Below are 14,602 nucleotides of genomic sequence, written 5' to 3'. Positions count from 1 at the left end.
CTGCCAACCATAGCAGTCCTGCGATAAAGCCAGGGGCACCAGCACTGATTTGGTGGGGTTCATGTTGAGCCCTGATGCCTCTTCAGAACAGTACAGAAGGTAAAGACTCATCGGGCCAGACTCACTCGGTTCAGTCATGTATAGCAAGACATTATCAGCATACAGAGCTACATAATCTTCAGATGCGTTTCCCCAGTTCCCACCGCAATACAACGGATTGATTCTAATCAGTTGTGCCAAAGGCTCAATGGCTAGGGCAAAAAGAAGAGGAGACAGGGGACAGCCTTGATGCGTTCCCCAGCGGAGAGAGAAAGTGGAGGATAGGATACCATTGACCTGAACTCGGGCCATGGGATTGGCGTATACGGCTAGGGCCAGTCAACAGAATCTAGGCCCCAGGCCCTCACCCTGCAACACTAGGAAGAGAAACCCCCAGTCCACGGAATCAAAGGCCTTTTTGAAATCAACAAATAAAAGGGTCAGGTTCTGGGGTAACTGGTGACGCTGTCCTAAGGGCATGTGTAGATGACGTATACATTGTTGCATGCTTCGATTAGCCATAAATCCACATTGGTCTGAGTGAATCAGCAATGGCAGGACCCTCTCAAGTCGTGAGGCAAGAATTGCCACATAAATCTTCACCTCACTGTTAATAAGGGAGATTGGTCTGTAGTCAGCACACAGCTGTGACGGTGCATGTGTTTTGGGAAGCACCACAATAGTGGCCATGTCTAATCCCTCAAGAAAGGAGCCCAGTCGGTCAACCTCCTCATATAGGGCTTTAAGATGTGGTGTTAGGTCATCTCAAAACATTTTAGAGTATTCCGATGAAAACCCATCACGTCTGGGAGTCTTTCTCACTCCCAGTGAGGAGACTGCTTCATTGAGTTCCTCATTAGTTATATGGTCATCCAGGATTTTTGCTTCCGTAGGGGGCAGTTCAGGAAAGGGAATGTCTGTTAAGAATTGGCGAGCATGATTCGAGTCAATCGCCGAAGAGGCCCTGTACTGTACCTCATAATAGGTGGCAAATGTATCCACCACTTCTTGTAGCTTAGTGACAGGTTCTCCGTGTGTGTTAAAAATGTCACGGATAATTTTAGAAGATAGATGGTGTGAAGCCAACCAGTAAAGCAGCTTCCAATTTGTGTCCCCCCACCCATATACTCTGGCATTAACCACAGGCCAAAGGTGCTTAGCCATCTCTAAAGAGTGATCACGGATCTCTTCCCGTATCAACAGGAGTTGCCTAGCCACCACTTCTTTCGGCTGTGTGATTTGTTCCGCCTCCAGCTAGGTGGCCCGGGCCTCCAATTGGGTAATATGTAGGATTTGGGACCCTTCCTGAGAACGGATGAGGCTCTTGGCCACACCCCACACCACTGCTTTGCTTGCTCCCCAGAGAGTTCCCAGTGAGGAGACTGAATCTTTATTAAGAACAAAATATTCCTGAAGTGATTCCCTCAGTTGTTGGACGTGGGGCTTTTGCCACAGGTACCATTCATTCATGCGCCACACACAGTGGACCACTGCTTGAGCTGGCCCCATTACAGACCTTAGTGGTGCGTGGTCAGATATACCCCTCTGCAGGATTTCAATGTGTGTAAGATAGCAGCAATCTGTGGTCAGTAATAAAATAAGGTCAATTCTAGATTGTGTATGGTATGCTGCCGAAGTATGCGTGAACTGACGGCGTCACGAATGCCAGACTCTCCACGCATCACACAGCCCCACAGACGCCATCCAACCCGACAGTCCAGCGGCTGCGATCTGTCTATAGGCCGACGGGGAACCCGTCACATCCAGCATGGGGTCAGGGACTGCATTAAAGTCTCCCCCCAAAATAGTGACCCCTTGGAGCAGATCCAGGAGCAGGCTAGGGAGATAGTGTACAACCCTGCGCACAGCTGATGGCGGGGTGTACAAACTAATAACGTTGACAGTGAAGCCTTCTACTTTCCCGGTGAGGACCACATATTGTCCTTGTGCATCTCTGCGCACCTGGGTAATTACCATACGAAAGGAGCGGTGGATCAGTATTGCTACCCACCTCGACCTACGGACAAACCCTGCATGGTACACCCTGCCCTTACAGGCCAAGAACGGACAGCGGTCTCCAAGGGGATGGGTCTCTTGTAGCAGGAGCATGTGAGGTCGGTGGCAGTGAACGTACGCAAGCACCACCATGCGCTTGATCTTATCTAGAAGACCATTAATGTTCCATGAAATAATTTGCATTGGGTCCATCCTATCTGTGGATATATTTCAACTGAGTTCTTACCTACGGGTCCTCCTGGGTACCATCCAGGTCCCCAACCAATGGAGTAAGTTTATTGTCCTGGTGTGTACCATACCTGCTATACGCAGTGTGTGCCTACATCCCTGTACATCTGAAAGTAAAAGCAGACAAACAATAGTTCTGAACAGCAATAACTAGTGCAATGTAGTGTGGCGTAAACTCCTGCACCCCCCAACTCCCACCCCTTTCCATACTTCCCCCAAGAAGCAACTGTCGCCATTATAAAACATCTAATTATCTAAAGTAGAAAGTTTAAACCCCAATCTAGTGGGCAATGGTGGATCCCTCCCTCATCTTGGATTAAAGAGCATTAGATATTAGACAGTTGCATATCAACATGTAACTAAATTGAAGCTTTACTCACCTTTCCTCCTTCCCTTCCTAGTGAGAAAGTCTACGGGATATGTCAGAGTCACTGGGGGCATCCAAGCGCTCAGGTGTTGGCCCCCTCACTCGCAGCTTGCCCTCGGCTTCATCAGGGCCAATGCTTGCTGGATGCTCGGGCAGTGTCAAATGAGTGGCTCCTTCCGGCAGGGGATCCACGGGGGAGCCGGATTGCGAGCCACACCACACCCTGCACCTCCTGGAGCATGTGCGCTACCACGGGCCCAGGGGCCGGCGTAACCGACTATCAATTGGCAGCGCCTCCTAATCTTGTGGAGAGCCGCCGCCAGGCATGCAAAAAAAGATACAACAGGTCACTTCAACACTGGACTGTTGTCTCTCCACTCCCTTAGCCAAGATCTGCAAGTATGTGGGTTTTCTGCCTGGTGATGCTGCAACATACTAGCTCATTCTACATTGTTTCTGCCTTAAGTAGGATGTAGGCCGCCCCTATAGTTTGTTGACTGGTTCAGTGTATGCAACACCATCATCACATTGTAGTAGTGCTTGTAGAGATGTACGTTTTTCCTTTCAGTTCAGTCTTTAGCTTTGCAGGGACAGCATTGCATTTTAATGTCTTTAGTCTTGAGTTTATGTTTTAAACCTGAAAACTTATGAACCCCTACTTGGGTTATCTCTGAAAGGTCTAGGTGTATGACCAGTGTCGCGCTTTGGTACTGTAGCGGTCCCTTCTCCCTAACCATCCAAACAGCCATCTCTTGGTCTCTGAAGTTAAGAAGCCTGCAGTGGTGGCTGCCACTGAAGGGGGTGGCGGGGCAGAACAGGGTGCAACGGGACAGGGGGTTTCAAACAAAATAAATACATTTAAAAAACACCTTCCAGGCGAGACGCGTTCATCTTCCCTCTGTCCTCTTCCTGTTCTCGGGAGCAAACAGGCTCCACCCAATAATTACACTGCTGTCACCAGCATGACAGCTGCTTTGTGATTGGTCTGAGAGGCCTTCTTCACCACTCAGACAGGTAGTGGGAGCCTTTGCATGTTCTCCATTCGGCTGTGCAATACAGTCCGGTAGAGAACATGCAAGTGCCCAATACAGCCAGCCGGGGAGGCATGCTCCCTCCTCTGGCCCCCTTGCTCCAGCCCAGCCCCGCCCCGCCCCTTCCCTTACAACAAGGAAAAATGAAATGATAATAACGTAGCGTACCTTATCAGCATTTTATTTTTCCTTTCTTGTAAATCCAGAGAGGCGACGTTCCTCTGCCTTAGTGCAAGAGCCGCCCATGGAAGCCTGGCAATATTTGGTCAGGTGGACACCAGCCAGGTGGCAGTCATATACCAAGTTAGCAGTGGGCTTGCCCATTCAGAAATGCCTCAGCGTATCTGGCCAAGTCAAATAGCTTGGGCAGTAGGGCAGCTGCTCAGAGTCAGCTTCCCTTTCCATTGGTTACTGTGTGGCAGCAGTGTGTCTTGGTGGTGTGTGCTAGTCTAATAGGAGTTAACGTTTTTTCTGGTCACCTTTGCCCATTGCCGTAGCCTGGGTTATATCTGCCCTTACCACTCAACCCTGTGGACCAGAGCAAGCACCCAGGCAATCGACATTAGGTGGCTTTATTTAGGTACCCCCAAATCTATGCCACAACAAGCTCTTGTCAAATTGCGTGGAGGAGCGGGGGCTCTCATTTTGAACTGGTGTAGCAGTCAAATCAGCAAAGCACCGCCATATTTAAAGTGTTACTCTCTACTGAAGAAGGACAAACATTCGAAAAAACACTTGTCTAGAGATACACACTACAGGCTGAACTAACAATGTTAAAAACTAAAGGCTTTCAACTGAAGTGAGTGTTATCAAGTACTGCATTTACCACAATGCATTTGGGTAAATTGTGTGCTGCTACGAGAGGAATTGTTCTCCCTCTCCCCTTGTTTTGAACAGTTTATAGAGGCCTCACATATAGGCCCAAATCAGAATCACCAGGTCGATTGCCAAATTCCACATACTCTAATACCACCGGCCTTAGGGAGTGCTCCCCAGCTCCTGTGTGATCAGCCAATCAGAGCCCCAGACCTGTTGCAACTGGGTCTCTACACTCAGGTGTGGTGTTGTATCTTGCCTGCCCTGGTTACCAGTAAGTATTATAGTACACCCCTGAACTGGAGGAACTCTGCACTCCTTTCCCACTTATCCTCGCCACGGGGTAGACAGCCTTGCACTATGCTGTGTTGTAGGATGGTGAGCAAGGATACAGAGTTCAGCATTATGTAGTCTTTTTAGATGCTGGTGAAGTCCTGCTCCCCTACTCCCATTTACCGACCACAAAGATACAAGCACAGTAGTAGTTCATAATATGCAGCAGGAAGATGTCCCCATTATATGTAGACCTTGTCAGGGTGTGAAAATAAAGCTACCAAAGCAAAATCCTGAGTGTGGCATTAACTTTCTGAAAGAATTTCAAAGATATTCAGTACAGCGTGCTTTGCAGAGCTTATTGAAAAGGTTGCATGGAATCATATTACATAACACCACTCTAACTCAGAGAGAGAGCTGGAGATACCTTAACAGCTGTACAACAATTTTGAAATGAATAAACAGTCTAGCTAGATTGTGAATTTATATGCCCAAGAAACGTAACCCTTTTCACAAATCCACAATTAGTTTGGGTTCAAAGACCCAATAAACCATTGTTGGGATGGTAACAGGATAGGGTTGGCCTCGGTTGTCTAGGCTTCAGAGTGGAGCCCGAAATCCCAGAATTAATACATTAGCACTGTTAAAACCAACCAGTGATGTGTTTTCAGTGGCCAATGGCCATATCACTGGGGTTAATCAATATTGTTAGCCATCTCCATGGTGTTCTAAATGCTAAATAAATTCACCCTCATGAGCTGATGGGGCATGAAGCTGGATTAATCTAGAAACATCAGGGATGAGACCACAGCAAAACTCCTACTAGGAAGTACGTAGGCCAAAATCTTTGTTTTTACACTCAAGAGGCTGATTGGTCAGTATGTGGAACAATCATCAGCTTGTTTTCTGGCCTTATGACTCAGTGTAATGGTGAGATGGTGCACGCCCCTGCAGCAGAGTCCCTTTATTTTTGCATCAAGAGGAACCTTTTTAACTGCTTCTGTGCCTTGGACGAGGTGACCTCGTCCAAGGCTACAGTTCCCCTGTGCCTTGGGCGAGGTGACCTCGTCCAAGGCACAGGGGAACTTGGGGGAGCGCTAGCGCACCCCCCCCGTGCCCCCCCCCCCCTACCCCCCAAGGCGGGGATGGAAGGGGAAGACCTTCCCCTTCCACCCCTGCCCCCCCCACCCACCCCCTGTGACGTCAGCACGCAAGCGCGCGCTGATTTGCCACAGGGGCCTCCCCCATCGCGCTGGAAGCTCTGCTTCCAGCGCGATTGAAAGAGAAATGCTCAGCATTTCTCTTTCAATCACTGGGGGAGGCCCGGAGGGGCTTCAAAGGGAAGGAAATGTATTTCCTTCCCTTTGAAGTCTCTCCCAGGGTTTCAAAAGCCGGATTGCTTGCAATCCGGCTTTTGAAACCCCACTAGACACCAGGGATTTTTTTTTTTGTGAAATTCACATAAGGGAGCGACCCCTTGGGCAAGGGTCCCTCCCAGGGGGGGCAGTTTTTCGGGAAGGCCTTTTCTGCCCCCTATTGTTAGGCCGATCTGCCCCCATGGGGGGCAGAAACCTCTAGGCACCAAGGACCATTTTTTTTTTTTTTTTTTATGTTTTTTTTTTTTTTTTTAGGTGGTGAGCGACCCCTTAGGCAAGGGTCGCTCCCCTTGGGGGAAAATTATATTTAGGCCATTTCTGCCCCCCTTGGGAGCAGATTGGCCTATTTTGATGAGGCCAATCTGCCCCCAAGGGGGGCAGAAGCCACTAGACACCAGGGAGTTTTTTCTTTGCGAGAATTTCACGCAAGGGGAGTGACCCCTTAGGCAAGGGTCGCTCCCTAGGGGGGCAAATTTATTTTAGGCCATTTCTGCCCCCCCTGGGGGCAGAAACCACTAGGCACCGGGGATTTGTTTTTTGGCACCAATGTCACGCAGGGGGAGCGACCCCGTAGGCAAGGGTCGCTCCCTGGGGGGGGGGGGTTGGGAGGACAAATTTATTTTAGGCCATTTCTGCCTCCCCTGGGGGCAGATCGGCCTATTATTAGGCCGATCTGCCCCCGGGGGGGCAGAAACCTCTAGGCGCCAGGGCAAATTATTTTTTTTTTGTTTGTTTTTTTAGAGATGGGGAGCGACCCATCAGGCAAGGGTCGCTCCCCTGGAGGGCAAATTGTATTTAGACCATTTCTACCTCTCTTGGGGGCAGATTGGTCGATTTTAGGTCAATCTGCCCCCAAGGGGGCAGCAACCACTAGGCACCGGGGATTTGTTTTTTGGCGCCAATGTCACACAGGGGGAGCGACCCCGTAGGCAAGGGTCGCTTCCGGAGGGGGGGCAAATTTATTTTAGGCCATTTCTGCCCCCAATGGGGGCAGATCGGCCTATTAGTAGGCCGCTCTGCCCCCGGGGGGGGCAGAAACCTCTAGGCGCCAGGGCAAATTTTTTGGTTTTTTTTGTTTGTTTGTTTTTTTAGAGATGGGGAGCGACCCATCAGGCAAGGGTCGCTCCCCTGGGGGGCAAATTGTATTTAGATCATTTCTGCCCCCCTTGGGGGCAGATTGGTCAATTTTAGGTCAATCTGCCCCCAAGGGGGCAGAAACCACTAGGCACCGGGGATTTGTTTTTTGGCGCCAATGTCACGCAGGGGGAGCGACCCCGTAGGCAAGGGTCGCTCCCGGAGGGGGGGGGAGGGTTGGGGGGGCAAATTTATTTTAGGCCATTTCTGCCCCCGGGGGGGGGCAGAAACCTCTAGGCGCCAGGGCAAATTTGTTGTTTTTTTTTGTTTGTTTGTTTGCTTTTTTTAGAGATGGGGAGCGACCCATCAGGCAAGGGTCGCTGCCCTGGGGGGCAAATTGTATTTAGACCATTTCTGGCAGATTGGGCGATTTTAGGTCCTTGGGGGCAGAAACCACTAGGCACCTGGGATTTGTTTTTTGGCGCCAATGTCACGCAGGGGGAGCGACCCCGTAGGCAAGGGTCGCTCCCGGGCAGGGGGGATTTGGGGGGGGGGGGTCAAATTTATTTTAGGCCATTTCTGCCCCCCCCCCCCCCCGGGCCGGCTGAGCTAGAGGCCAAACTCCACAGGTAGGCACTTTGCAAAAAACACCTCTGTTTTCTGTGAAAAAATATGTTGTGTCCACGTCGTGTTTTGGGCCATTTCCTTTCATGGGCGCTAGGCCTACCCACAGAAGTGAGGTACCATTTTTATCGAGAGACTTAGGGGAACGCTGGGTGGAAGGAAATTTGTGGCTCCTCTCAGATTCCAGAACTTTCTGTCACCGAAATGAGAGGAAAAAGTGTTTTTCTGGCCACATTTTGATGTTTGCAAAGGATTCTGGGAAACATAACCTGGTCAGAGCCCCGCAAGTCACCCCATCTTGGATTCCCCTGGGTTTCTAGTTTTCAAAAATGCGCTGGTTTACTAGGTTTCCCCAGGTGCCGGCTGAGCTACAGGCCAAAATCCACAGGTAGGCACTGTTTTCTATGAAAAAATGTGATGTGTCCACGTTGTGTTTTGGGCCATTTCCTTTCGTGGGCGCTAGTCCTACCCACACAAGTGAGGTATCATTTTTATCGGGAGACTTGGGGGAACGCTGGGTGGAAGGAAATTTGTGGCTCCTCACAGATACCAGAACTTTCTGCCACAGAAATGTGAGGAACATGTGTTTTTTTTGCCAAATTTTGAGGTTTGCAAAGGATTCTGGGTGACATAACCTGGTCAGAGCCCCGCAAGTCACCCCATCTTGGATTCCCCTAAGTCTCTAGTTTTCAAAAATGCACAGGTTTGGTAGGTTTCCCTAGGTGCCGGCTTAGCTAGAGGCCAAAATCTACAGGTAGGCACTTTGCAAAAAACAGCTCTGTTTTCTTTCAAAAAATTGGATGTGTCCACGTTGCGCTTTGGGGCATTTCCTGTCGCGGGCGCTAGGCCTACCCACACAAGTGAGGTATCATTTTTATCGGGAGACTTGGGGGAACGCTGGGTGGAAGGAAATTTGTGGTTCCTCTCAGATTCCAGAACTTTCTGCCACAGAAATGTGAGGAACGTGTTTTTTTTGCCAAATTTTGAGGTTTGCAAAGGATTCTGGGTAACAAAACCTGGTCCGAGCCCCACAAGTCACCCCATCTTGGATTCCCCTAGGTCTCTAGTTTTCAGAAATGCACAGGTTTGGTAGGTTTCCCTAGGTGCCGGCTGAGCTAGAGGCCAAAATCTACAGGTAGGCACTTCGCAAAAAACACCTCTGTTTTCTTTCAAACAATTGGATGTGTCCATGTTGCGCTTTGGGGCGTTTCCTGTCGCGGGCGCTAGGCTTACCCACACAAGTGAGGTATCATTTGTATCGGGAGACTTGGGGGAACGCTGGGTGGAAGGAAATTTGTGGCTCCTCTCAGATTCCAGAACTTGCTGCCACAGAAATGTGAGGAACATGTGTTTTTTTAGCCAAATTTTGAAGTTTGCAAAGGATTCTGGGTGACAGAACCTGGTCCGAGCCCCACAAGTCACCCCATCATGGATTCCCCTAGGTCTCTAGTTTTCAGAAATGCATAGGTTTGGTAGGTTTCCCTAGGTGCCGGCTGAGCTAGAGGCCAAAATCTACAGGTAGGCACTTCGCAAAAAGCACCTCTATTTTCTTTCAAAAAAATTGGATGTGTCCACGTTGCGCTTTGGGGCCTTTCCTGTCGCGGGCGCTAGGCCTACCCACACAAGTGAGGTATCATTTTTATCGGGAGACTTGGGGGAACGCTGGGTGGAAGGAAATTTGTGGCTCCTCTCAGATTCCAGAACTTTCTGCCACAGAAATGTGAGGAACATGTGTTTTTTTTGCCAAATTTTGAGGTTTGCAAAGGATTCTGGGTAACAGAACCTGGTCCGAGCCCCACAAGTCACCCCATCTTGGATTCCCCTAGGTCTCTAGTTTTCAGAAATGCACAGGTTTGGTAGGTTTCCCTAGGTGCCGGCTGAGCTAGAGGCCAAAATCTACAGGTAGGCACTTCGCAAAAATCACCTCTGGTTTCTTTCAAAAAATGTGATGTGTCCACATTGTGCTTTGGGGCGTTTCCTGTCGCGGGCGCTAGGCCTACCCACACAAGTGAGGTATAATTTTTATCGGAAGACTTGGGGGAACGCTGGGTGGAAGGAAATTTGTGGCTCCTCTCAGATTCCAGAACTTTCTGCCACAGAAATGTGAGGAACATGTGTTTTTTAAGCCATATTTTGAGGTTTGCAAAGGATTCTGGGTAACAGAACCTGGTCCGAGCCCCACAAGTCACCCCATCTTGGATTTCCCTAGGTCTCTAGTTTTCAGAAATGCACAGGTTTGGTAGGTTTCCCTAGGTGCCGGCTAAGTTAGAGGCCAAAATCCACTGGTAGGCACTTCGCAAAAATCACCTCTATTTTCTTTAAAAAAATTGGATGTGTCCACGTTGCGCTTTGGGGCGTTTCGTGTCGCGGGCGCTAGGCCTACCCACACAAATGAGGTATCATTTTTATCGAGAGACTTGGGGGAACATAGATTAGCAAAACAAGTGTTATTGCCCCTTGTCTTTCTCTACATTTTGAGTGTGTAAAAAAGACATCTATTTGAGAAATGCCCTGTAATTCACATGCTAGTATGGTCACCCTGGAATTCAGAGATGTGCAAATAACCACTGCTCCTCAACACCTTATCTTGTGCCCTTTTTGGAAATACAAAGGTTTTCTTGATAGCAATTTTTTACTCTTTATATTTCAGCAAATGAATTGCTGTATACCCGGTATAGAATGAAAATGCACTGCAGGGTGCAGCTCATTTATTGGCTCTGGGTTCCTCGGGTTCTTGATGAACCTACAAGCCCTATATATCCCCGCAACCAGAGGAGTCCAGCAGACGTAACGGTATATTGCTTTCGATAATCTGACATTGCAGGGAAAAGTTACAGAGTAAAACGTAGAGAAAAATATATGTTTTTTTCACCTCAATTTCAATATTTTTCTTTTTCAGTTGTTATTTTCTGTAGGAAACCCTTGTAGGATCTACACAAATGACCCCTTGCTGAATTCAGAATTTTGTCTACTTTTCAGAAATGTTTAGGTTTGCTGGGATCCAGCATTGGTTTCATGCCCATTTCTGTCACTGACTGGAAGGAGGCTGAAAGCACAAAACATTGCTAAAATGGGGTATGTCCCAGTAAAATGCCAAAATTGTGTTGAAAAATTGGGTTTTCTGATTCAAGTCTGCCTGTTCCTGAAAGCTGGGAAGCTGATTAGTTTAGCACCGCAAACCCTTTGTTGATGCCATTTTCAGGGGAAAAACCACAAGCCTTCTTCTACAGCCACTTTTTCCAATTGTTTTGAAAAAAACAAAATTTTCACTGTATTTTGGCTAATTTCTTGGCCTCCTTCAGGGGAACCCACAAAGTCTGGGTACCTCTAGAATCCCTAGGATGTTGGAAAAAAAGGACACAAATTTGGCTTGGTTAGTTATGAGGGCCTAAGCGCAAACTGCCCCAAATAGGCAAAAAAAGGCCTGGCAAAGGAGGGGGAAAAGGCCTGGTAGCGAAGGGGTTAAAATTCAGCTGGTAGGCCGTCAGGGCTAGTATTTTCTCAACTGGAATTACCATTTGTAGACCATAATTCCTGAACCATGTGCACCCCGTCAGAGACAATATTTTACATTCCAGCAAGAAGGAAAGAGTAAGTTCACCAAAGAAGTATTTCATGGTAGTGAAATCTACATGCAGTTGGGTCTCGTTAAGAGTTTCAAGTATTCTGTAGAAACACTGACAATGCTGCATCCACATTCTTGACTACTCTCACAAATGTAAACTGTTTGTTCCTCTTGCTGAACCAGGTGAACAATTTTCTAGCTTTATTCCCAAATTTAAACAGCATATGCTGTACTGTTATGTAGTTGGACACTACAGTTTGCTGCATTCATGCAAGTTCATGTTACTTGTCCATGATTCAGCCCAGTTTGGGACACTAGCTTGGTTTTCAAGTACTTGAGATCCATCTCCATTGGTATACTTAGATTAAGATGTGCTTTCCATATCCTCTTTAGATGTTCTTTTGATGGTTTTTAGTACACATGATTTACTGATACATTGTAAGGACCTGCCATTACTCCCTTGTAACTGCCCACATTCTTAAACACTACAAAATTGTGGATTCTGAGAGGGCCCCGGGGAGTGACCCAAACTGTTTTTTGAGTCTGTGTTGAACTTGCATGGTTTTCTGTTTTTTGGGACAGGGCTAATTTGAACTCTTGCTCTAGTGTTACAAATGTCTTTGCACAAGTTATGCAACCGGTTGGTCAAAAACATTGGCAGTGCCATATTCTCTTTACCTTATTGCCTGCAACATTCTTGATCACAAATGTAGACTGTCTGTCCCTCTTGCTGAGCCAGGTAAACAATTTCCAAGCTGCTCCAAACGGTTCATAGACCTTTCTCAAAATCCCATTGTTAAAGAAGCATGTAGCATGCTTGTGTTAGGCACAACATTTTCAGAAATAATAAAAGTAAAACATAATCAGTAACTATCAAAGAAAGTTATGCTGTGTTTGATTAGGTATATATCACAAATTTTAAGTGAACCTTCCTCCTACAATGGGGATGAGGTGATGGGTTTAGTTGCCCACACTTTCCATTGTGTAATGCAGCTGCCTTCATGCTCTCTTTCCAATTTACCTGCCCTCTTTGTCCTTTGTGTTGATCCAAATTCCACTACAAACTCATTACTAATCTCTGAGTAATCATAGAGTAGCTTTCCTATGTATACATTTGTTCAGGCTATTATTCTTTGTATATGTATGTCACACATGTAGGTTTTAGATCTGTCCTACTAGTATGTGGCTGGAGCAGTATATCTTTCAGACAGTGAATCTCAATCATACTTTTTGTTTTCTTGCTATTTCCATTTAAAATCTATAGTCACCCTGATCATAGAGGCTGGTCTGTCACTCATATGGGTGTGTGATTTGGCTAGGGTGGTACCTTATCATTTATAGTATGTGATATGTGCATGTCTGAGTTCTGTCTAATGCCCTATCCTCTTTATGGGCATCTAGGAAAGCTGAACAATGATCTAGGATGATGGACAATTTATTCTGAAATCTGAATATTATTTTTTCCTATGAGACAATTTTGTACATATCAATCATCAATTCCTCATGTGTGGGTGGGTTACAGGAGCGTCAGTGTCTCAAAAGACATATAGCTGTAGCCAGTGTAGTTGTTAACCAGCATCAACGAGGACAGGTAATGCGTGTTATAACAGTTCTGCCTTGTAATATGGCTAGTCTGCTGGATGATGTTATGTGTTAGTCTAATCATTCTTTTGGAGCGTCCCAAATTAGCCACCATTATCTAGCTGGATTTGGCCAGTATGTGTATTAAACCACAGCCAGGTTGATAGCATTTCCAACAACGTGAGGCCCCAGTTATCCCAGCTTCAACAAGTTTTTGAGGGTTCCAGGAACAGTTTTTAGGTGGGCTCAGTATATTTTGGGTCAAGCTTCTTTGACATACTCATGATTAAGCAGTGCAGCAATATCCTCTATAAATGACCTTCTAATTATTTAGAGCATACGTAATTCATGAATAAATTGTAATGGCTTGGCATTACCACTTTGTAACCACCCCATAGCCTTAAATACTGTGAAATCAGCAACTCTGAGAGGTTCCACAGGAGTGAGACAAATCTGCTTTTGTGGCTGTTGCAGTTTTAGGTATTTTTGTTTTTGGGATAGAGGTTATTTGACGTTTTTCTTTAAGGCTGCAAACATCTTTGGTCTGTTTCTGTCACCAGTTCATCGAGTGGGGTTGGATTACGCTGACGTTCAATGGTTCTCAGTCAAGGAGATGTCCCCCATTCAACTGGCTAAATTGTGCCAAATGGGTATGTGTTGTGGATCTCAGAGTATGTCTTGAATAATTTGAGGGTAAGTAGCCATGTGTTTATCATAGCCTGGATCAGGGATTGTCTGTCATTGATGAAGGAGTATTTTAAATATGAAGAGGAGAAAGGTCTGGTACACAATGGTGAGCATTCTCTCTAAATTAACCAAGAACAAGACATCTCTGACTTTAGGGAGCATGCAAGCCATCTGTGGCAGATGTAATGCCCTCTAATAATGTATTATTTGAAGGCGCAGTCCTCCTTCACACCTACTCGCAATCAATTTAGGAGGTGTCAGTCTATTGTTGTGTTTCCCTTTATAGAAGATCTAATGTCTTTGTCTATGGACCTTGTGATGGGCCGGACAGGGTCGGCCCGCACAAATTCCCTACTTGTGCTGCCGCTACCCCTGTTGAACCAGAAGAGGTCAACCAACGCACCAATCCGGGCGGCCTTCGTGAGGAACAGTGGGAAATGGGACGCTCAAATAGCCCGGCATCGGGCTGTCAAGGGAAGGAGTCTAACGTGAAGACGGAAGGAGGAGAGGAGAAGGACACAAGCGGAAGACAGGGAGCGACCACAGAGCAAAACGTCCCAATCAGAGTCCAGGGCATCGGAGGTCCCAGTCGGGGATGGAAGGAGCAGACTCCGGGAAGCGGAGTGCAACAACCCGCCACGCTTCTGGAGAAGCGTGACATCTCCAGGTGCGTGGAAGTGGCCTGGGGAGGGATAGGGGAGAGGGGAGGGTAATTGTATATCGGAGGAGAGGATATCATGAGTAGAAAGGCACAGAGAAGGGGAGAGGCATACAGGGAAGGGGTGTGCACTAAAAGATAATAAGAATGGTGATACAAAAAAGGGAAAGGGGCAACGAGAAATACCCGCAGTAGGAAAACAGCATACCAGGAAGACATAGGAAAGAACACTAAGAGATAAAGGCAAGAAAAGAAACTGGAAAAAAC

Source organism: Pleurodeles waltl, chromosome 8, assembly GCF_031143425.1.
Source record: "Pleurodeles waltl isolate 20211129_DDA chromosome 8, aPleWal1.hap1.20221129, whole genome shotgun sequence".
Classification (NCBI taxonomy): domain Eukaryota; kingdom Metazoa; phylum Chordata; class Amphibia; order Caudata; family Salamandridae; genus Pleurodeles; species Pleurodeles waltl.
This window is presented reverse-complemented; position numbering follows the sequence as displayed.